Here is an 8,178-nt window from a genome sequence, read left to right as displayed (position 1 = left end):
AACTTCTCTGCTCACGGGGGGCTCAGGTCTTCACTCCCTCCGCCCGAGCCCTTCCAAAGTGCCCCCACCTCGGGAGGGGCCTCATGGTTCAGCTAGGCATGCAGTTTCCTTTGCTTCTCAAGCCTCTTTCACGGGTCCTGGGGAAGCCTGTCTAGACTCCCCGGGCCATTACCACCTCCATCGCCGCTGAAATCACACAGCGGGCCCAGCTGAGGTTTGGACACTCGCAATCTGTCCCACACCGAGCTCAGTGGCCTCTCAAACCAGATGGTCTCCAGGGACGTCAACCTCTTATCACTAAGCTCCTCCAATCTGGTCCCCCATGTCCCTCCGACTCCCTCTGCAACACCCCCATGCTACCCGCTGGGACACCAGGTGGTTTTACCGGCTCTTCCCAGACCTTTGAACTATTGACGCGGCGGTTATTCACCTACACCAGGAGCCCCAAATCCCACACTCCTCCCAGCGCCATCCCACCAAATGTGCAAGTGTTCACAGTCCTTAATCTCAGGGGTGCTTTTGTTCACAGTTCCATTAGCCTCTCTCTCCCAGGACCTCTGCTTTCACTCAGACTGGCCCGGACACAAGACACTCTCAACGGCTAGCCTGGACGTGCCTCCCTCAGGGGCTTCGTGAACAGCCCCATCTGTTCGGACAGGCCCCAGCACAGGGTCCAGCCACGTTCTCTCTCCCTGGCCACGGGCTCACCCGGTGTGTTGATGACCTGCTTCTCTGCAGCCTGACTCCCCAACATCCCCTCTCCTCACACCTGGTGCAGTGTGGATACCGAGTCTCGCCGGGCACAGCCCAGAGGGACCAGTGGCTGTTGCACACCTAGGGTTCCTGTTGTCAGCAGGCAGTGAGCTGTTCCTACCCCGCAGAAGGAACTGTTGCCTCTGTAGGGCTTCCACACACGAGGGAAGGCCTCTGGGCCTTCCGGGCGACCTTTGCGTGTGGATTCCTCAATGCGAGGTCATTGCCAAGCCCCCGTGGGAGGCCCTCTGGAGTCTGAAATAGGAGCCTTTAGACTGGAAGGCACCCCTTCAGCCAGCCTTCCCCCAGATGGAGGCGCCCACTGGCACCCTGGCTTCAGCCTCCCCAATCGCAACAAACCCTTTGTCCTGGAGAGAGCAGCCGTTGTCCTTGGGGTCCTAGGTCAGAAGCCGGGCCTGACTTCGAAGCCATGGACTGTTTCTCTGAGGACCTAGATACCGCAGCCAGTGGCTGGCCCTCCTGCCCTAGGGCTCTGGCCCCCACAGCCCTCGTCCTCACTGAGGCCCGCACACTCACCGATGGAGGACCTGCTCGTGTCTGTGCACGTCACCAAGTCATCGACCCTTCAAACGACGAAGCTCGTCAGTTCCGACTGCTGGCCGCATCCCTCATCACAAGACTTTGCTGAGAAACGCCCTCTGAAACTCCTCTCTCGGGCCACGTCGAACCCAGCACTCTCCTCCCGAGTCCGTGGGGATCTTCCACGTAACTGCCTAGAGACGTTAGAGCGTCCACCGCAGTGAGGTGGACTCTCCGGCCCCCGTGTCCTCTCCGGACCTCCGCTGGCTTATCGACGGCAGCAGCGACACATTAAGGGGACGAAGAAAGGCAGGACCCCCTGCAGTTACTACGATCCACCTGGTCCAGAGAGTCCCTTCACCTCCAGGCACCTCTGCCCACAGGGCCGACCTCGCAGCCCTTACCAGGGGCTGCAACTCGGCAAAGACTTAACACTCAACCTCTGCACGGATTCTAAATGTGCTCATCACCTCTTACACCCACATGGAAGGAGCGTGGTCTCCTCACTACACGAGCATCTTCCATCAAACATGCGAAGCTCATTTTACAGCCCACACAGGCAGCCCACCCCCCAGCAGGTGGCCGTGGTTCACGGCAAGGGGCACTGACGAGGCCGTGGGAGACAACCGCGTGATAAGGAGACGAAACAGGTTTGGTCCCTCCTTCCCCACCTCTCCCCTCAGTAACCACTGAGGAGATCGCCAAGCTCACAGACTGGGGCTCCCTGGGAACGGCCTGGCTTTCTGTTCAAGGGAAAACACTCCCACCCACCCAGCGGGGTCTCTGATTCTCAACAACGTTTGCGCCTCCACATCGAGGAAGCAGACCCTCAGGCACTCTCGTCACCGCGTGTCCTTTGCGGTGACTCGGAGGACAAGCTGAAACACATCACAAGTCGGCTCTCAGGGCATCTCAGACTCCGCCATCTCTCCCCCCCATCAGCTCAGGGGCATCTCCCGGGCCAGGGCGGCAGCCAGATTTCCCTCGCACGTCCACTCGGAAGAACTAGGAACACCTTCTTGCATTCACGGACACGTTCTCCGGCGGCTGGAGGCCCTTCCCACTGAGACCGAACAGCTTGCGACGGCCCTCGAGCGCTCCTTCCAGGAATAAGCCCCGGTTCAGGCTCCCGACCTCCCGTCAGAGTGACAAGGTCTTTACTTCTCGAGTCCCCGGCAGGTCTCACGAGCCGTCGCGTCTCCTACAAACCGCTCAGCGTACCCTCCCACCAGCAGCAACTCACAAAACCCACTCTCGACCTTCACCAAGGCTGGGTGAACACCTTCCCCATGCCCCCTTCAGACTCCACGGACCCCCAGGGCCTCTCCGCCCCTGAACTCCTTGTGGGCGGTCAGCCCTTCTCTGAGCCTTCATGTCTGCCCCCCACCTCCACTGGGGGAGCACCTGCCTCCCCTGTAACTCACCGGTCACCAGGCAGCTTCTCTGAGAACATGCCAACGCTCACCTTTCTCAGCCCCTCAGGGTACAGGGCCCCAAACAATTACACCAGGGGACAGGGTCCCCCCTGAGCACCTCCCCGGACAGACTAAACCTCTTCAACCCCCCTGGAAAGGCCCTTCTCAGTAATTCTCACTACCCCCCCCCCGCAGCTAGACCCCCGGACTTCCCTCATGGATACATCTCTGGGCTCAGCCCCCTGACCCACCGGGGGACTTGGAGCCCCCCACATGGGGATCACCCCAGGAGCCGCCCATCTCACCTGTCAACCTGTCACGGACCCCAGGCTTGGGCTCGTCCACCAAAGAATCCCCCGGAACCGGAAGCCCCAACTCATCCTGACCGGCTCCGGTACCTCTGGGTGATGGTCTTATTGTCGTCCTCGGTGTTCTCGCCCTCAACGGATGCCCCACAGACCTGCATACGTCCCGGGGTGATCTCTTCTCTCTCCACGTTGGGCACCCTCGTCTCCATCTTTCTAATCACGGGGCCCACTCGATCACAGTTCCGCACCCTAACACCCACAGTTCAGGGAGCTCTCCACCTCCTCCCAGCTTTAAACCTTCTCAGCCCTGTGCTGACAGCAGGATGTGTCCACCGTCCCCTCGGGATGGACTAGTTGCAGTTCCTATTCTGCCCGGAAATGCAACAGACTTGAAACATATCTAGTCCCTTTTTATTCTGCTGGGCCCGACTGAATAACGGAAGGACAGAAACAGGTTTTTCCTTTATTGTATGATTTTTTCCTACGATGCGTGAGAAACACCTGGTAATTCAACACAGCAACGGCCGGTGTCCGCAACTTCAAACCGCCTCTCTACCAATTGAAAGGGGCAGGAAGAGTATTAGAATTAACAGAAGACATTAGAAGAGCGAGAAAACTAACCATAGTGGAGCACGACACATCATTAGAAAGACGTTAGTCATCCTTTGCAGTGTCAATCATGACTGTAACCATTTTATCCATGTTTTTCCTTTTGGCCCAACTTCCCTTTCTCACGTAGTCATTGTTTCTCTCCCTTTAAAGCAGCTGGCAAGTGGGGGGCAGAGCAGATTTTACGGGCTGACCCACTGCTCCCCACACCGCCGGCAACATCGAAACCAACACTCAGACGGTTCAACCTGGTCTCCGCCGAACGGCTCCCGGGACAGGTGGCCTGGACCAGTTTTACAGCCAGTGAACTAAATGCGGGCTGGGCTCTTCCCAGCCGTTTGGGAACAGAAACTCGCCTTCTTCCTCTTTCGAAGGCGAAGGCATTGCAACCACTTCAGGGGAAATGCCTTTTCCCGTCGCTCCCCAGCGTATTCTTTTTTTTTTTTTATCCTCACCGGAGGATATTTTTCCATTTTTTTGTACAGATAGAGTGGGAGGGAGAGAGAGGAAGGGAGAGAGAGAGAGAAACATCGACGTGAAGGGACACATCGAGTGGGGGAACAACAATGGGTGGACAGTGACTGATTACAGGCGTGGGGAAGCCATGGGCGCTGGGGATGTGGGCCGTCTCAGTGCACTGATTCCAAGACGGCAAGGTTGTTAGTCTTTCCGTTGGGGTCGGGGGTGGGGGCAGCCGTCAGGTAAGGGCCTGGACAGCATTCCCAAGGTAAACTCCGGAGACATACAGCTCCCAGCAAGGTCAGAATGGGTTTTCTTTACTCTGAACAAAGCAACCACATTGAACAACGAAAGGATGTTCAACGCTTCTTCTAACTATGGCGAGTATACCACAGTTCTCCATTATTCTCTTCTGCTTCTTTTAGATCCTGTACCCTTACTTGTATCTCCCCAAATCTGACTCATTAATGAGACTCTACTTCTCCCTACATACTCCCCACATCCCTACATACTCCCCACATCCCTGACGCGAGTGAGGGGCACTAACAGATTTTGCAATCATAGGGGTCACAACCAGTCTTGGTGCAGACACCTCAGGCCTTACCAATTCCATCTTATCTGCAAAAAGGCTGTCCCTAGAAATTAGCTAGCTGTTGATTTTTCAAACCCAATTACCATTTTACAAGAACAAATAACTTCCCGAGCAGGGGTCATTTTTCAAAACCTAGACCTAGTAACCGCAAACCAAGGAGGAGCGCGTGCTGCGCTTGGGGAACTTGATTCTTCTTCGTGCCTCAGCCAGCGAAGATTCATCCAAACCTGCACAATGTTCTTAAAAAGGCTGATGATCTCTATAAGCAGGAACCCAGAGAGGTTGTGACTGGTCGGACTTTAAAATCGACATTTGGTCATGGTTCTCCTGGCTCACTCCCGTTCTGGGACCTGCCCTTCTTACTGCTCTTGTCTGTGGCTGCTGCGTTCTCCACTACATGATCGAAGACCACATACGAGCGCTCCCTGCTTCTTTCTTTGTGTTTGAATCAATTTAAAATTGATTATATAATGTGGAGAAGTATACAGGATTACAACCATATCTCTGTATAGATAATGGCTCCAACATGATTAATTGAATAGACTACTCTTTATCCTATGAATTAAGATGTTTCTTCTATCACGTGCTATGAACTCTCTTTTGTTTGACTGATATATTTATCTTTTCCTATGCTTCCAACACACTTTTTTTTTAGTCCTTTTTTAAAATCTTTACTTATTTATTTATTTTTATTACAGATGTTTCTCCTTTTTCCCCCATTGACAGCCTCCTCCCCATCCCTCCCTGCCCCGTCCCCAGCTTTGTTGTCCATGTCCACTGGTTATGCACACATGCATATAAGTTCTGTGGTTTATCTCTTCCCCTCCCACCCAAGTGTCCATCAGTAGACAAATGGATAAAAAAGCTGTGGTACATATACACAATGGAGTACTATGCAGCTGTAAGAAAGAAAGAGCTTTTATCCTTTGAGACAACATAGAGGGACCTGGAAAGTATTATCCTAAGCGAAACAAGCCAAGCAGAGAAAGACAAGTATCACATGATCTCACTTATTTGTGGAATATAATGAACATAACAGTCTGAGGAATGGGGTAGTCCCAGAGTCGTGGAAGTGGGGTACAGACTGACAATCTCCATGCTTCTTTACAGCAAGGTCCCTACCACACCCCCACGCTGGCCCTCAGGACTGCCCATTACAAACCTCCCCCTCCAGGTGACCCCTATCAGGGGAACCTATGTACCCTAACTGAGCTTGAAGAAGTTACAGAACAATGACCTTTGCCCATGCTCCCTAGTTTTGAGTTCATTATCAAGAAAAACAATACTAGCACTCAGAGGGAGGAGTTACAAGGACAGAAAATAGGTTTTTATTTTATTGTGATTTTTCTTTCAGAATTTGAGGAGCACTTGGTGATTACACACAGAGATGGCTGGTGTCTGCAACCTCAAACCGCCTCTCTACCCACTGCAAGGGGCAGGAAAGGACATTAGAATTAATAGAAAATATGAGAAGAGTGAGAACACTAATCATAGTGGGGGCACCAGACAAAGTTAGGAAAGTGTTAATCATCCTTTACAGTGTTAAGTATGCTTTGTTCTGCTTTTTAAAAGCCCACTCTGACCTGGCTGGGGAGGTGTGCCCCCCGGGAGTTTACCTCAGGAACGCTGTCCATTCTCCTAATCTGAGGACAAGGGGAACTATCTAAGGACAAGGGGGACATCATGGAAAGATTAGCAACCTGATTATGGGAAGATTGGACCCCTGACTGTGACTTAGTGGTGGCCATCCTCTGCAGCCCCCCAGCACAACCCTCCCCCCAGGGGACCGAGGCAGGTCACCCAGGGAGGGATGGGACCAGGGGACATTGGGGACGTTTGAGATGACTTGGAGCTCAGCACACAGGCAGGCCACCCAGTACAGACTACATCCGGAGGTTGATTTGGATTCTCCTGTCTCAAAATAAAAACTAAAATCAACCTGGCAAATTTTTGCCTTCAGGGCCAGAAACTCCCAGCCCCCGTGTATAGAAATGCAAATTAGAAGCTCCGGGAGGAGCCCAGGTCAATTGTGGGACAATAACACAACAACAACAACCCAGCAAGGCTGGTTTCAGGCAAGGGGGGGAACGGTGGTTAATCGTATAATTACTCTTTCTGGGTTTGCAAAGGGATTTTATTTACTGTTGAAGAGTTTAGCGCCGGCGGTTCTGCTGGGAGCAGGCGACAGGGTCGGTGAATGATTGGATTTGGGGGAGACACCAAAAGCCAACAAAAGGTTGTTCCAGGGTGTTTTCTCTCTTTGCATTAACAGTCTGGGAGAAGTTGAAATGATCATAAAAGGGAAGCCACTCAGTCCCTGTAGATGACCTAGGGCTGACCCCAGGCAGTTGGAAAACAATCTTTACAATGTATGGATGTTGCTAAAGTAGAATTCCTTAGAAGGACCAATCCGAGACCAGCAAGACATACGTCTACCCCTAGACAAGCAGAGCCCCATTGACAAGAAGTCTGTTTTTCAAATGAACTTTCCTATCGCTCACCCTTGGTCGGCGAAGTCATTCTTTGATTTCATGAGAACAAACCCGATCACCTCTGCCTGGCTTCGTGCCCTTGCCTATAAAGAGCAGATGATAAATCCCTCCTGTGCATAGGCCTGTGTCCTGAAAAACCAACGCACTGCAGCTCCTCAAGGCCACCAAGCCCCCGGTACTTGTGTGACTTCAAATGAGACAAGGCTTCTGCAGACAGCCCCCTTGGGTAGTGCAGAGACCCCCCCGCCCCTGGCTCGGTAACCCCCTTACATCTGCCAACCGCCTAAACGGCAGCAGAACTAGAAGCCCCCAAATACCTGGAAGCTTATCATGTATAAAAGGTGGCTGGAACCCGGGCTCGGGGCTCAGCCTTTGGAGGGGACTCCGCAGGGCCAGCACCGGTGCACACGAAACAGTCAGTGTCCAATCCTCCGAGTGCTGAAGTCTGTCTTCCCGCGACTGAATTTCTGCCGCAACAAAAATAAAGCCCTTCTCAATAAAAGGCAAGTCGCCTATCTTTAGTTGCCCTAGACGGCCAGGTACTGGGCCCGTCCCCTGTGCATCGGGAAAGGATACATGGCCTCCCGTTATTCTTTTCTCTCAGCTGTAAATTCTTTCACAAGCCCTGTCTGTCACCGGCCTAACCCTAACCTAACCCCACCTGTGCTCGCAGTGGTCTGATTCTTTGCAAGCTTGAGCTCAAGCTTGTCGGTGTGAGCAAAGTGTGACACCATTTGGTCTAGAGTCAACTTACAACCGCTACCAAGGCAGGACCCTTTCGAAGACTTGACCTGGTGGCCTGCGTGTTAAGGTCTTTTCATTGGGTAAGTGGGACCATAAATTATTTCCAGCTCTTTGTGAATACTGGCAATTGTTGGGGTTATTACTTTCCAGTGCCTACCCTCTCTGCCTCTGCTCCTTGCCTTGAGGAATTTCCTCTCATGCTTGTGCAAATCAGAATTCAGAGACAGACCCTCTGACCATCCCAGGGATTTAGGCTCCTTGAATTC

This window comes from Molossus molossus, unplaced genomic scaffold (genome assembly GCF_014108415.1).
Source record: "Molossus molossus isolate mMolMol1 unplaced genomic scaffold, mMolMol1.p scaffold_m16_p_9, whole genome shotgun sequence".
NCBI classification, from domain to species: Eukaryota; Metazoa; Chordata; class Mammalia; order Chiroptera; family Molossidae; genus Molossus; species Molossus molossus.
This window is presented reverse-complemented; position numbering follows the sequence as displayed.